We start from the raw sequence: 17,003 nt of genomic DNA, 5'->3' as shown, positions 1-17,003 counted from the left end.
CAATTGTGAAACACTTTCCAATATTTGATGGAGCATTTGTTAGTGCTGGGACCTTATCAGAGGAAACATAAGACAAATATGTGCTACAATAGCTATACAAGGATGAAGAAGTCCAATAAAAGATCAACAATGTTAGAATACCTACTGAAAAATATGAAAAAGGATTTAACATCCTTCAGAAAATGGGATACACTGGAATGGGTCTTTTAGGAAAAAGAAAAGAAGGTATCTCAAAACCTATACAACCTCATACTCATTAGGATACAAACAAATTAGGTTTAGGGTATGGACAATTTATTCTACAAGAAGACACATCTTCTAGCCAATAACAAGATGAACATGATAATAGACAAGAGCAACTTGCAATTGAAAGGGAAGAAACATCTACCAGACAACAAGAACAAACAAACATGAAATGGAAAAAGAAGAAAGCTTCTACTCAATAGGAAAAACAAACTAAAGGAACTTCTCAGGTAGAGTTAACTCCTAATCAAAATAGATGAGAACTAGTACAAATAAAGGAGAGCTGATAGAAAGATTGACATAACTCAATATCAGCCCAGAGGAAGCTGAATATGAGAGAAGAAAAGATATAGCAAGAAAAACAAAAGAAACAAATCAAACACTATATGAACAAATCTGCAAATTGCAAGCTACAAGTGAGATAGGTTCTAATGAATGGGAATGGGATTCCTATCATTCTAAACAATCAACCAAAGAAACTTTCTTTGAAGAATATGTAGGTGTCGATGTAGTTCATGTGTATAGAGGGCAAATGTTAGGAACTAGCCCACTTGAATTAGAATCACATTCATTTGACTTGGACTTAATTGAGGATGATCGGGAGATACTTGTGAGAGGTCATTCTGATGAGAGTATCGTTCTAGACATTTAAATACATATAAAAAATTTTGACATCTCTATCATGACCCTTAATACCTTTGAAGCATCTCAAATTGAGGACCCCTTACCTCTAATCCATCCTAAACTTATTGACTAGGAAAATGAATGACATAATGCCATTGATACTTTTACTAATGACCATGCCATATCTTTATATCTTAATACAACCGAACCCGCAAAAACTTTCACCAGGAATTTCAACAATGCAAAAGTGAAAATAAAGAAAATAATATCAGGTCTAATTGAAAACCATTTATTGTCAGCATTAGACCGAGAAAAACTAAAAAGAAAGGATGCATCTAATAGTGAAAACCTCCTCGAGGCACTAGAAGATGGGAGATTTGACACCTTACCTGAATACTATCAAGAGAGGTCATCCATATTGATTGAACCAATAGAGGTAGTTAACATTGGGACAACAAAGCAACCAAAGATTCTACATGTAGTAATATATGAAATTCTTCAAATGATGGCAAATCAATTTTGCCTGGTCATATGTAGACATGCCAGGGTTGGATCCAGATCTTATTATGCATCACTTAAATGTCAGTCTAGGAGATAAACCAGTTAAACAAAAATTGAGAAAGATGCATCCTTATATATCTCTCCTTGTTAGAGAAAAACTAAAGAAATTATTGGACGTGGGATTCATGAGACCTATAGCATATCCTCAATGGGTATCAAACATAATTCCAATTTCTAAACCAAACAAAAGTATTAGAGTATGCATAGACTTCAGAGATCTCAATATTGCATGTCCAAAGGATGACTTTCATTTGCTGAATATTGACATTATTGTTGATATAACCATTGGACATTCCATGTTTTCTCTAATGGATGGTTTCTCAGGATACAGTAAGATTAAAATAGCACCTGCACATCAAGAAAATACAACTTTCACATGTCCATGGGGTACTTTATGTTGGAATGTCATGCAATTTGGACTAAAGATTACAGGTGCTACATATTAGAGATGCATGCCAACAATATTCCATGATATGATGCATACATTCATGGAAGACTATGTGGATGACATATTGGCAAAATCATACAATAGAGAAGAACATATAAGAAAACTGGAAAATATCTTTGACCAGTTAGAACAATGCAAGCTACAACTCAATCCCAAGAAATGTTCCTTTGATGTTACTTCAGCTAAGCTATTGGGATACATTGTTTCAACTAGGGGTATCGAAGTCGATCCAAATAAGGTCAAAGCAATCATGGAAATGGCATCTCCCAGGAATATCAGTCAACTCAGATCACTCCAAGGAAGACTACAGTCAATCAAAAGATTTGTTGCTCAAGTAGTAGATATATGTCAATCATTTACTCATCTGTTGCACAAGAATGTTAATTTAAAATGGGATAATCAATGTGAAGAAGCATTCAACAAGATCAAGGAATAGCTCATGCAACCACCAGTCCTAATGTCACCAATTCAAGTTAAGTTGTTGCTACTACATGTATCAAACACAGGAGTACCATTAGGAGTTCTGCTAGCACAACAAGATAATGAAGGAAAAGAATGAGCTATCTACTACATCAATAGAACATTAGTGGGATACAAGCTCAACTATTCACCAATAGAAAAAGCATGCTTGGTGGTAGTGTTTGCTTCTCAAAAATTGGGACACTATCTACTATCTCACTCCATCAAGCTGATTACTAAAATCGATCTATTGAAGTATTTTTTCAGCAAGGCGACATTCATGGGAAGATTAGAAAAATGCATCATGATCCTGAGCAAGTTTGATATTGAGTATGTGGACAAAAAAGCTATCAAGGGGCAAGTCATTGCAGACCAACTAGCGGAGGCACCACTTCAAGATGATCGTCCTTTACACATTGAATTTCTAGATGCTGATATCATAACAGTCACCACAAAGACATGGCAATTATAATTTGATGGTTCATACACACAGCATGGATCAGGAGCAGACATTCTATTCATCATTCCACAAGGTCATACAATTCCAAAAGTGTACAAATTAAGCTTTCCATGCACCAATAATACAACAAAATATGAAGCTTTGGTCACAAGTGTTGGCATTATGTGAACCGGCATGGCATTATGTGAACTGGCATGAAGACATAATGATATTGTATGTTGTCATTGATGTCAATATGAGACATGGTGTGAACCGGCACATGTGATAGGTGAATAGAGAGAGGAACCGACATATATATGAACCAGTTTATATGCCAAAGTGAAGCGGCATATTTGTTCAAGGTGAACTGGCATGTAGTTATGGGAACTGGTACATGGAAGCATTGAATGACTACCGATTGGTAGGTAGCTTCCACTTTGGAGTTTTCAATTGGAGTACCTCAAGTCTTTGTGACTCAATCGGTGATCTTTGTGTGATGAGTTAGCAGTATGATGGAGGATAGATCATCTTGCCATGTAAGCTCTATGCGCGTGAAGGATCTTGCATGAAGAAGACTATTCCTATCTACTTTGGGAATGTGCGAAGTTTGTCAAATGGTGATAATGCGTGATGGATTATCAACCGCCAAGAAATCAGTGGATAATGGATGATGGAGAATGTCTTGAGATCGATTCAAGATTGTTGTATTTAATGCAGTATGATTTAGCGGTTAGGATCGAACCATTTGAATTACTTAACCTAATAGGTTTAGGGTTTAGGGTTTTTGCTACTGACCTGTATGTTTCCTATAAGGTTGATGTTGTGTTTCTTTCTGAGGTTGTTGGCAAAAGTTGTGAGTGTGTATCCAAAGGAAGTGATACGTAATTCTTGCTAGACCAAAGAAGAGAAGAGATACCTGCAAAGTGAATGTGCAGAAGGAAAAGAGAAGCCTAAACGGATCTGCATTAGCATTGAGTGTTGTTAATAGATCATTGTAATTCTTGTTGATCTCTAACCACTTCAACAGTTGTAAAATCCCCTAATAGGGTAGCCTTATTTGGCTTGATTCAAAATCCCTTAAATTGGATGGTCTTAACCGGCTTCATTAAAATCTCTTAACCGGGTAACTCGAGGCTAATGAGTTCTGAGAAGCTAGAGAGCTTAGGAGATCCTTTCAGCTATTGAGTTCTTGAAATCCTCTAACAAGGTGACCCTACCGGGTTTAACCCTTAATTGGGTGATCCCTAACAGGATCGATTCCTACCAGAACCTATTGCAATATCCTTAACTGGACAAGGCTTCTAACAGAGTGGACTTCTAAAGAGTTCAAAAAGCAGCTTGTGGGTATTCATCCCCACGATCCTGATTGATGATGAGTCGAGAGTCTCCAAAGACTTGAAGTTGTGTAATGATCCATTCTATGGCCATCTTTATTCCTGTTGATAACTCAATGATGAACAATTAGTACCAAACCAGTACTGAGAGGGGGGGTGAATCAGTACAAGGACAAATATAGTCCAAAACCAGTTTGACAGCAGATACATTGTGGAGTGTGGAGACAAGAAATTCCTTTATGGAAAATCTCTTAGTCTCCACATCTTGTCCTCTCATGTCCCCTCAATCCATGTGCTTCCTCTCCTTCAATCTCCACCCTTTATTAATCTTCAATCTTGACCATCCATTCATCCCCCTTAAATCTATAAATTGGGGTCTCATCCCCTTCATTTCCCATCTCCAATTCATGCAATATTATTTTGTCCATTTAGCTTTAGTAATCCATCAAGAGCATTGCAACTATATTCAAAAATCCACTTAGCATCCATGGCATCCATATTCATCCTTTGAGAATTCATCATTCACTCCATCCCTCTTTGTTGTCCAACCTTGGAGAGCAATCCACATCAACCAAGAAGGGCAAATCCAAACAAGTGGAGCACAAGGGTGCATCTTCCACTTCATCAAGCCCAATCTGAAGGAGAAGGTATAATGGCTTTTATATGTATTTTATTGTGTTATTTATATTGCAGCCATTGAATCTTACCTTCCTAGATTTAACCCTCTTCAATTTGGCACGCTCGGTGGGACCCACATCCCTTGAAGTTAATGATTTTTTTTGTTTTTTAATAATTTTCCTCACAAGTTAGTAGATCGACATCTACATTTGCATTTCAGCGCCTCCACTCTGCTGTTTCGACATCTCCGCTTTAGTCCTTCAATGTTTCTGTTTAAATTTAAAATTTTCCCGCTAACCTTTTTTTTGAATTTTTTGAATTAAAAATTACAGATCAACTTTTGCACATGTGTTGATCTATAGATCAACGTATGCACATACCTTTTATGTATGAGCATGTATCAATCCATAGATCAACGTATGCGTACACCTTCAACGTATGAGCATAGTTTGATCCACATATCAACCCATGTGCATACCTTCAACATATGAGTACAGTTCAATCCACATATCAATGTATGCACATAGTTTTAATATCTGAGCATAGTTCAATCCACAGATCAATGTTTGCACATACCTTCAATGTCTCCACCTGGATACTTTTCCCACTTGTTTTGAAAATTTTAAATTTTAAATTTTTGTAGGCTAATCTTTTTTTCTTTTTTCTTTTTCTATGTAGAACCCCAATCAACGTTTGCATAGACATTTCAACGTCTATGCCTACACTTCAACATATCCACTTATTCCTGCCTACTCTCATTTTTGTGCAGGCCCTCAATCAACATTTGCGCTTGCACTTCAACATCTTTGCTTTAAGTGTTTATTTTCAAATTTTTGCTAACTTTGCTCTTTCCTTGCAGCTTTTTTGCATATCCAAGACATGGAATCAAACTACTAACACTCTTTTGCAGGATGTTTTGTTGATTATCATCATCTTTTCTACTAGATTTTAGTTTCTTTTTCTTGCATTCTAGATTAGAAAAAATCTTTTATTTTGGCCTAAGAGGAACATGTGTATTTTGTGTTTGGTGCACTTGCATATTGTGTAGGGTGGACCCACTATCACACCTATTATCCTCTCCCCTTGCCTTCATGGACCTTGGGTGATGAGAAAGGTGATTGACAAAACCTACATTTTTCTTTTCTAGTTGCGGGCTATTCTTGATTGGGGATTTCATCACCTCATAAGGGTAGGTTGAATTGGGACATGTCAGGGATATTGACTCTCTCGACATGATCTCGAGCGGTTTTTTCAAGCCACTATATAAATATGTCAATCAGATGACTAAAGTATTGAGTGAATTCAATGTATGTGGAAGCCCCCTCTATATCGATAAGATTAGTTAAAGCCTTAAGTGGCTTTCTTCAAGAATCCATCGTTGGATTGGTGATCCCTCAAAATTACACTAAGAGCCTTGTTGTAGTAGCCCAAATCCCACATTCATATTGCAGGGGATGCAGATCATACCCCGAAGTTACCTCTCATGTACCCACTCAAGATGAGATAGGAATTCCCCATATAATAGATCCTTAAATCTTTGGGGTAAGAGAATCTAGTATGCTCGAGAAGTGAGTGCACTATAAGGGGGAGTCAGTGCTACCATAATCTCTATTTGTCCGCTAGTGTGAGAGATCTATTGAATAGTTTCCATCTTTTAGCCTAAGTTGTATGTTTGATATATGTGTCTTCATCTTGTACAAAAATAGTGAAAATTTGTTTGGGATAATCTAGGCCCCCTTCACTTTCACACTTATCATAAAGGATTGTCTTGGCCAATGTGCTTGTCATTGTTTGATTTCTCATGCCAAGAGAAGATAACATCCAAAACATTCCCAAATTTTACCAAACTCTTCAATTTCCCCTTAGTCACTATCAAACTCCTATTTCCTCATCTTTGTTTGAGCTAAATCCCCAATCAATTTTCATCCATCCAAATAATCATCAATCCCCAACCAATATCTCTATCCAATCATTAATCTATTCGTGAGTAATCTTCCCCTTCTTTTTCCTATCATCAAATCATTCTTCCATAATCATTTTCCTCTAACCTTTGAGGATATAGCACATCAACTTAATCAATCCTTTAATCCAATCAGAAATCAGAAATCCTAATCCAAGGTTAACACTTTGCAAAATTTTTATTTAGACCTCTATCATTAATCAATCAATCAATTAGATTTTGTGCTTGGGAAAGAATCTCCCCCAAGTACCTTTGCTTAATCATTTTGGGTTGATCAAAACCCTAATCCTTTTACCCTCTTTTACTTAGGAATGTAAGGCTATCCTAAGTAGAATAAGGCTTGACCAATTGCATCTTAATCCAAGGGTTTGAATTTTACCTAGCTTGGTTGTCACCTTACTTTGTGGTTAACATCATCAATTACCATCTAAGTCCTAATCCAAGGGCTAAGATCTCATCTTAATCCAAATCAATCTTGTCCTAATTCATGGGCCAATCCAATCCAATTAAATTAAATCAAAACCAATCCAATCAAGGAAAATTGAATCTAATCCAAACAATCCTCAATCCAATCCAAATTTGCTAGATCCTAATCCTCATCTTCATCTAGCATCATCTCATCATTTTTCTCAAATCAAGTCTATCCATCCAATTCCAAATTGTCTTCCTATTCTCATAATTTTGAGGTTACCCTTGCACGGTCTACACATGATCACAATAAGAAAATTTGGCTACCCAAAATCCACATTCAAACATCATGGGTTGGTTTGAAGAAATGGTTATGGAATTTCAAGGATCACCTTATCAACCATGCACATCCAACTCATGCATTCCTCAATGCTATCCAACTTCCACCTACTCATGTCTCCCACCCCAACCCACTTACCAAGTCAATCCCAATTCATCTCATATTCCTTATCCTTCCCCTATCTTTAACAAGGAAAATCCATGTTATTCCCCATCCATTCCATCATATTATCCCTCACCCAAATACCCCACCCATCCAATATGTATGTCCTTATCTTTCACCCTATCCATATACCCCTCCAATCCAATATCTATACCTCCATCTTCTCCCCCATCCACATCCCAATCCAGTCTTCCTTCTAATCCTAAACCTTCACATAATCATAACCCTTTGAAATCCATTGCATCCCCATCCTCCAAGTAGTTTCTTCGTAATTTTATCCAAGAAATACTAGGAAAGGAGACAAAATCCCAATCTCCCCAAGTCCTCCATCCACCTCCATCCCCTCCAAATCAATACAACCCTCAAATCCCTAAGCTTAATGATACCACCATCCCCCTATTTGCCCAAGTAGAAGAAATCACCTTCTCCTCCATCACAGCATCCGCCCAACCCCAACCATGTCAAGTGCTTATTCTAGAGCATGCAAGCATAGATTCCTCTCCACCTTGAGATCAAATCACTCCATCTCACAATCCTATTAGATTTCAAGAGTAAACTCTCCCCTCCACCCTATTGCATGTTCCCCTTCCATCTAAAGATCAAAGCATCCCTCCATCTCATGATTCCTCTCCATCTCAAAATCCAAGTCTACCCCTCCACTCCATTGCATGATCCCCTTCCACATAAAAATCCAAACATACCTACCAATCCACCACATTTTCCCATCCAAATTCAAGATAAAAGTATTCCTCCATATCCATGTCATGATCCCAATCCATCTCAAGATCCCAATATTCCTCCTAATCCCACACATGATCCTTATCCTCCATATAATCCTAATCCCCCACAAGATACCACTCTTACCCAAGATCCCATCTTCCCTAGCCAAGCTATCCATAAATCCCATACCTATCAACTTGGATTTTCCACCTTCATCCACTATGGTTTCCTCCAAGAGCTTAAAATTCCTTGCACCTCGCATCCCCCTCAAAATGGACTCATATTTTTTTTCCAAAATAATAAGTATCCTATTGGAAAAATAATTTATGAAAAATGAATTATCAATGTAAATGGTTAGGCCTCCATGAAATATGCATAATGGAACCCCTTCAAGTCAAATAAAATACAAGTTTATATGGCCTTGAATACAAAACTCATGCTAAAGATGTTGGTACATATTCAAAAGAAAGAAAAATCCAAAAGGCCAGAAGGCCCAAAAAGAAAAAATCAAAAACTATGTGAATTCCCAAGTTACTTATAGAAGAAATGTATCTCAAAGAAAAGTCCAAATTGGCATCCAAACTCACTAATTGAAAAGCTTCCTCCACTCATAAGTCCTCCATTCCTCCATCTAGCAATCCTCCATCTTCAAAATCCATTTTGGACCTTTACATTTCAAACTCCACAATCCCAAGTCCATCATTCCCTTCATCTATTTTGAGTCCTCATGTCCCAAAATCCACAATTTATCCTCCTCCATTTAATTCAAAACCCTCTCTTTCATAGTTCCACCACCCTTCAACGTGTGTGCCAATGTTGATATTACCAACATCCCCATCCATTTATCCAAAAATATTTTACATCTCTATCCATTATCCAACATCCATTTTCCATAATCCCATTCCTTTAATTCAATATTTTGCATAAATCTTTATCCCCCTCCATCTTCCATCCATTTCTACCAACATCTATGAGCATACCTCTAGTTATCTCGGCTCAACAAAGCACATCTTTAAGGGATACTATCAATGGAACTAGATGCTTGAGTCATAATTTCCTCTTCCTTTCACACATCTAATATCTTCCAAATACACTTATCCACATCCACTTATCCTTATCCTTATCCATCCAAACTATTCCAAAAAAATAATTCAAAAAATCAAAAAATTAAAAAAAAAGACAAAAAAAAGGAAAAAGAAAAAAGAAACGTAAGTAAAGAGAAAAAATACATCCAATGGTGAAAACCACGTCTTGTTCCAACTTGGGTAAGTACCATGATGAAAACTTGGAAAACAAGCATCATGTGTAATCCCCTCATCCTCTTGTGCTCTACATTTGGGGGTAAGTTTCATCTAGGCTATCCTACCATCCATATCCCTTATCCTTTATCCACATCCTATCTAAGTCCATCCTCATTTCTTATCTTTGATCTTGACTATCCTATCCATATCCTCCATCTCATATCCCTCATCCTATCCAAATCCATCCTTCAATCTATACCTTTGATCTTGATCAAGATAGAGGAAAAATAATATCCATGCATGTGTTGGAAACTACAAACCTAAATTCATCCACCATCCATATCCCTTTCATATTATCTTTCCATCTACCTCTAATGTGGAGAATTTCACTACTTTGCAACATAATTATTGGATCCCTATCCCACTTATCTTTCATATTTTACTCCTCCATATCCTATCACCATCCATCTACTTAATCCCTCCATCTCCTATCTAAGCAATCACTTCCTCCATCCATCCTTATACCAAAATTTGGTTCTCCCTTATCATTGGTCCCCATCCATTTATCCTATGTCCACAATCAAATCCTATCATATACAATAATTTATGATCCTCTCATCCAATCCAATCCAATCATATTCCCCATCCATTTATCCTATGTCCACAATCCAATCCTATCAAATCCAATAATTTATGCTCCTCTCATCCAATCCAATCCAATCCAATCATATTCCCCATCCCATCCAATCCAATGCAATCATTAATCCCCCTCACATCTTATTCAATCATTTCCAATCCATTTATGACCCCCATCACACTGAGTTTTCCCATCTATCCGAGCTTATATTGTCTTGCACATAATCCAAACACCCATCCATAATGTGTTAATCAAATCAATGTGGAAATTCTCCCATCTATAGACCCCACACAACCATCTTATCTTTTGCCTCCCATTAATCTATCCACACCCTGCCCATTGGGATGCATCCTTCCGATGTCATGCAGTTTATCCAAATCCATCACCTGCCCATCAAGATGCATCCTTCTCATGTCTCATTATTTATCTAAATCCATCACTTGGCCATCAGGATGCATCCTTCCCATGTCTGGTTGTTTATCCAAATCCATCACCTTCCCATTGGGATGTATCCTTCCCATGTTTGCTAGTCTATCCAAATCCATGTCCTACTCTTGGAAAGAGATATTGGTTGGTCATGTGCATTTTGTTTGCATGATTGGACTTTTCACTTTGATTTTTATCTTGTGTCTCAAGACTATACCTGTTCAGGGCTACCTTGATCATCCTATATCTTGGTATGTCTTGGTTAGTGTATAATGGGGCATATCTTTTTTTGTGGTATGGTGTGTTTGATGCTTTCTCTTGTACGATCCTATAGTCTTGCATTTACACCATCATCGGTCTTTGCGAATGCATGTGCAGTGAGATACCCATTGTCTATAAGTCTAGTCCAAGAATTAGATATTCACAACATCCTAACTTCTATAGTTAGTTGTGTAGATCATCTATTGCAATATAAAAACTAGGTTTTCTCTCCACATATACACAACAAGAAATCACATCCACTTCATTTTTTTCATTCATCTCATTTCATCTATTTATCTTGGAGACTACAATTCATTCATTCCTCCTTCATCATCCTTATCCTTTTGCATCCTTTCATCCTCAATCCTCTAGTCCTCTAATCCATTTCGAGAGCACACCCATGTTCTTAGAACCCACATGTCCACTCAAGCAGGCATACTACTACCTCCTCGTCATCCTTCCTCATCTCAGCTATGACTGGGGTATCATGCTACGACCTTATCCTTTCCACCCACTATGTTTTATTCTTCTTTGATATAACATCACTTCATGATGTTATATCAAAGAGGGGCAAAATGTAGACACCTAAAATTAATTAATTTAATTATGTTTATCCTTATTCCTCTTAAAATTAATTAAATTTGATTTAATTAATTTTATTGCTATAGTCTGATAATTAATTTTCCAATAAATTAATTGTTCCCCATTCTTCTAAAGCCATCCCAATCATTAATTCTTCTAAATTCTCTTTAGTTAATTAATTCAAATTAATTAACTAAATCATGTACTTCCTACAAATTAATTTCCTCTAATCAACACTTAGCCTAATTAATCCTTTCAGAAGCATCATTATCATTATTCCTCAATTTTAAATTCCTCCACTCATTACCTTTCCTCATGTCACATCCCCCTAACTTTCCCACTTGCACTCTAATCACTCATTTAGCCACCTAATCGATCCCCTTACTCACTTTCACATCCCTAATCACCTTGATCCTTTCAAAGAAATTCAAATTCTTTGAACCACCTCATGCCTCCTCTTCCCAAGGAATTTTTAATTTCTTTATCCATTTAGTCTTCCCACACATCCTCTTATTTTGGAATTTTTAATTCCTCCTATCTTCCCCCAAGGAATTTTATATTCCTTTTTCTCTTCCCAATGTACTTGGGAGCTCTTCCCCATGAACCTTGAGAGGTGTGGAGACAACAAATGCCTTTATGGCATATCTCTTGAATCCGACACCTTGTCCTCTCAATCCTCTCCTCCATTTCAAATCAATCTCATCCCTTCATTCCAAAATCAATCTTGGCCCTTCATTTTGGCCTCCTCCTTTCTATAAACTGGGTTCTCCTCTTCTTCATTTTCATCCACTTTCATCTAATCTTATGTTTTCCATTTGAGATCCAAAATCATCCATCATGCCATCATAATGTCCAAATATTCCCTCATCTAAGCCAAATCCCTCTCATCCATCATTATTCAAGTCCAATCCAAATCCAATATTGTTGTGTAGTGGAGAGAAATCTACAATTTACCATCAAGCTCAATCAGAGGAAGAGTAGAAGCTAAGGTATAATGGTTTATTTGTGTATTTGAATGCATTATTTTGTATTTTATTTATTTTATACACTAACCATTAGGCTTTAGATTTTCCCCTCTTCAATAGGATAGATCGAAAAAAGACAAGCACATTATCCCAATAATTTGGCCCCCAAGAGAGGACAAATTAAAGGATGAAGAGATGAAGCCTACGCCTAGTTTTGGCTAAAGGCTGATGAGGGTTAGGTTCATTAGGTGTAGGCTTCATCTCTTCTTTTAGGCTGGAAAATAGGAGAGGGTGGTCATTTCTCTCTATAAGATGAAAGGAGGAGGAACCACACTATATAAAGGAGGAATGTGAGGTGTAGGAAGGAGACCAGGTCCATCATGAGGAGGAGGGATAGGTCTAGCCTTAGGAGGAATAAATTTATTTTTAGGAGGAATATTTTCTACCTTTAGGAGGAAGAATTGACTCATCCATAGGAGAAGGAATATATTCTTCTTTAGGAAGAAGAATATCTCTATTCTTCGGAGAAAGGGTACTCATCTCTTTAGGAAGAAGATTATTGCATTCCTTAGGAGGAAGAATAATCTTATCTTAAAAAAGGGGTATATGATCACCAATAGGAATGATAAGTTTTGGATTTATAGGTTTTCTCAATGATAAAATCATTTCATTTTTCCAGTTTTAATATTATCTAAAGAGAGCATCACTTCTAGGTTGAAGAGGTTTGAATTGTTCGGATAAAAAATAATCAAGACAAAATCCTCCATGCTTCATTGTAGGTTGAAATATACTACGATTAATATTTATAATTTAATCATTATGAGGAAATTTCAAACACATGTGGATAGTATAAGCGACCTCTTTCATGGAAGAGAGCCAAGGATGTCCCAACTTCACACAAAATTGATCAGATGTAGGAATGATAAGAAATTGAGCATCTAAGCATTTAGTGCCAACATCAATAGGAAGTGTTATAGAATCAATAGAAGGACAAGAGAGGCCATCAAAAACTTTAACTATCACATCAGTATCATCATATGTCACTTGATTCAATTGCAAAGTATAAATAAATTCTCTAGTTATCAAATTAACCATGCAAGTAGGATCAATAAGAACTCCCCTAGAGGGTATACCTTTGAATTTTGAACTTATGTATAATGGGCCATCAAGTGCTTTAATGGTCTCGCTAGGATCAAATGTTCTGCACAAATTCTTAGGAGGTTCTTGTTGATCTACAATGTTTACCATATTATTAGTTTCAAAGGCCACATCATTGGGAGAGAAAGCAAGATGATCAGTCTCAATGACATTAGTGGAATGGGATGGTAAAGGATCAGTGAATATTTGAAGGTTCTGATTAGGAGGAGATATGGATTTGTTTCCTTTATCATTCACACTTGCCACAAATATAGTATTGTTATCAATCAATTCTTGAATCTTACTTCTCAATGAAAAACACTTTTCAGTATCATGACTAGGCTGACAATGATATTGACAAAAATATTTAGCATCAAAGTAAGGTGAAGTTCTCTTAGATGGGTCAATTGGTTTGATTTGGTGAAGTTTTAACATATAATTTTATATAAACTGAGACATAATTCTATGAAAATATTCATTCAAAGGAGTAAAATCTTTTTCTCTTTTAAAGAATCTAGACAAAGGAGGCACACCTATAGTGGCTGATACTTGAGTGTTGTTGTTGACGTCATTGAATTTGATGAATCCTTTGTTTGGTTTGAACTTCAAAAAGAATTGTTGAGCACTATCACCCTTATCACTTGGAGCCATGGAATGAGATGATTGTTCCAATTGACTCATAGTTAGTTGGTAATTGTGAAGTACTTCGCACAACTATGGAAAGGAAGTAAACTTAGTTAAGAGAAGTTTATCCCAAATATATTTTTGTAAATTAGAAATAAAAATATTTTGAATATCTTGATCAAGTACATGAAAAGAAATATGAGAATACAAATGTTTATATCTACCAATAAAATCAATCACTTTTTCTTTAACTCCTTGTTTAAAATGCATCAAATCAGTCAAAGGAATCAATGTTATTGTGAAGAACCCTGCAAAAGGACCTGAGGGAACATGAAGAAAAAGGTGAATATTCAAAATTTGGATCATAAAGCTATGACGGTTTCTATTGATACCATGAATTACCTTGAGGTTGAGGTCACTGAGACCCTCAGAAGCCTAATGTAATTGGGTAGTTTGCTATTATTGGTTTTGTCTGTGTCTGGGTTTGGTCTTTTTGCCATATTTTTGTGCTCGGGTAGGCTTTTGTTGTCTCTTTGGATACTGTTTCTTATGCTTATCCTTGAAGACCATTTTATTTTGGATGTCTCTTTTTGATTCTATACCTCTTAGAATCATTTTGTAAAGGGTTTTGGGGCCCCTTCAAAACCTATTTTTTCCTTAATCCAAAACCTTAGGATCAATGTTATTGTGAGATTTTTGAATGAAATCATTATCTAGTTGTTAAAAAGAAGTAATAGAATAAGGAGGCAAAGAACAATACTATTGCAAAGCTCTATCCCTTAATGTTCTAGTAAACAAATTATCTAACAACCTTTGATCATGAGAAAAGTCACCACACGAAGTTTGGAATGTTTTAGCATGAGTTAAGGGATTACCTTTTCCATTATAAAGTTCCAATTGAGGGACTTCTACATATTTAGGAGGGATAGCTCTAACAATGTCATTGGATAATGGGCTCGCTAGATCAAATGTGGGCACATTATACTTGGATTGATTCATAGAAGCTATTTGTTGTTGTAAGGAAGACACTATTTGGGCTAGACTATTGATTGTAGCTTCGATAGAAGGATTGAAATTAGACATGTTGGACTGAGAGGGTCAAGTAATATTGTTGAATGAAGAAAGATATTGAGAATAAGGATGTGGAACACTATGATAAGTAGGTAATGGAGAAGATTGATTAACACATGGAAGATGAAGAGGGTTAAAACTAGGAAGGTAAGATCCAATGGTTTCAATATAAATAACACAATCAAACCCAAATAAAAACCATTATACCTTACTAATTATACCTTCTCCTTTAGATTGAGATTGATGAAGTGGAAGATGCACCTTTGTGCTCCACTTGTTTGGATTTTCCCTTCTTGGTTGATGTGGATTGCTCTCCAAGATTTCACAACAAAGAGGGATGGAGTGAATGATGAATGCTCAAAGGATGAATATAGATGCTATGGATATTAAGTGGATTTTTGACTATAGTGGTGATGCTCTTGATGGATTGTTAAAGCTATGTGGACAACATAAGATTGCACAAATTGGAGATGGGAAAAGAAGGGGAGGAGACCCCAATTTATAGATTTGAAGGGGCATGAATTGATGGTCAAGATTGAATATCAATCAAGGGTGGAGATTAAAGGAGAGGAAGCACATGGATTGAGGGGTCATGAAATGACAAGGTGTGGAGACCAAGAGATTTTCCATAAAGGCATTTATTGTCTCCACACTCCACAATGTACATGGGGAATATATCCCAAGTATATTGGGAAGACAAGAAGGAATTAAAAATTCCTTGGGTGATGAACAAGAGAATTAAAAATTCTCAAATAATTTAGTGCATGGGGAAAGGAAATGAGAAAAGAAATTTAAAATTCCTTGGGAAGATGAGAATGCATGGGAGATTGGGAGTTTTTGAAATCCTTGAAATGACCCAATTAGGTGCATTTAAGGTTGGAAGGTGAGGAGGGCACAAGTGGATTTAGTCATTTATGGCTATTGGTTGACTTGGTGGCTAATCATGAGGATTAGCCACTAGCAAATGATTAAGGAGGTGAATAGGTGGGGTTAATGAGAGATTAGGAGACAAGTGGAATTTGTAGGAGGATTTTACAAGAGGAGAGAGAATGTGTGGGGGAATTAAAACTTAAGAAATAATTTTAGGTAGACTTATAGAAGAATTAATTAAGCTAATGAAGATTTAAGGAGAGTGATTTGTAGGAATCACATGACTAAGTTAATTAGGGAAAATCTAAAGCCTAATGGTTAATGTATAAACCAAATAAAACACAAAATAATGCATTCAAATACACAAATAAACCATTATATCTTAGCTTCTACTCTTCCTCCGATTAATATTGATGAAGTAGAGGCACCCTTATTTATCTACTTGATTTTATCCTTTGATGGTGGATTGTGGATTGCTCTCCACTACTCAACAAGATTGGATTTGGATTGGACTTGAATTATGATGATGGATGAGAGGGATTTGGCTTAGATGAGGGAATATTTGGCATTATGATGGCATGATGGGTGATTTTGGATCTCAAATGGACAACATAAGATTAGTTGAAAGTGGATGAAAATGAAGGGGAGGAGACCCCAATTTATAGAGTGGAGGAGGCAAAAATGAAGGGCCAAGATTGATTTTGGAATGAAGGGTTGAGATTGGTTTGAAATGGAGGAGAGGATTGAGAGGACAAGGTGTGGGATTCAAGAGCTATGCTATAAATGCATTTCTTGTCTCCACACCTCTCAAGGTTCATGGGGAAGAGCTCCCAAGTACATTGGGAAGAGAAAAAGGAATATAAAATTCCTTGG

The sequence above is a fragment of the Cryptomeria japonica genome, chromosome 4 (assembly GCF_030272615.1).
Source record: "Cryptomeria japonica chromosome 4, Sugi_1.0, whole genome shotgun sequence".
NCBI lineage: Eukaryota > Viridiplantae > Streptophyta > Pinopsida > Cupressales > Cupressaceae > Cryptomeria > Cryptomeria japonica.
This window is presented reverse-complemented; position numbering follows the sequence as displayed.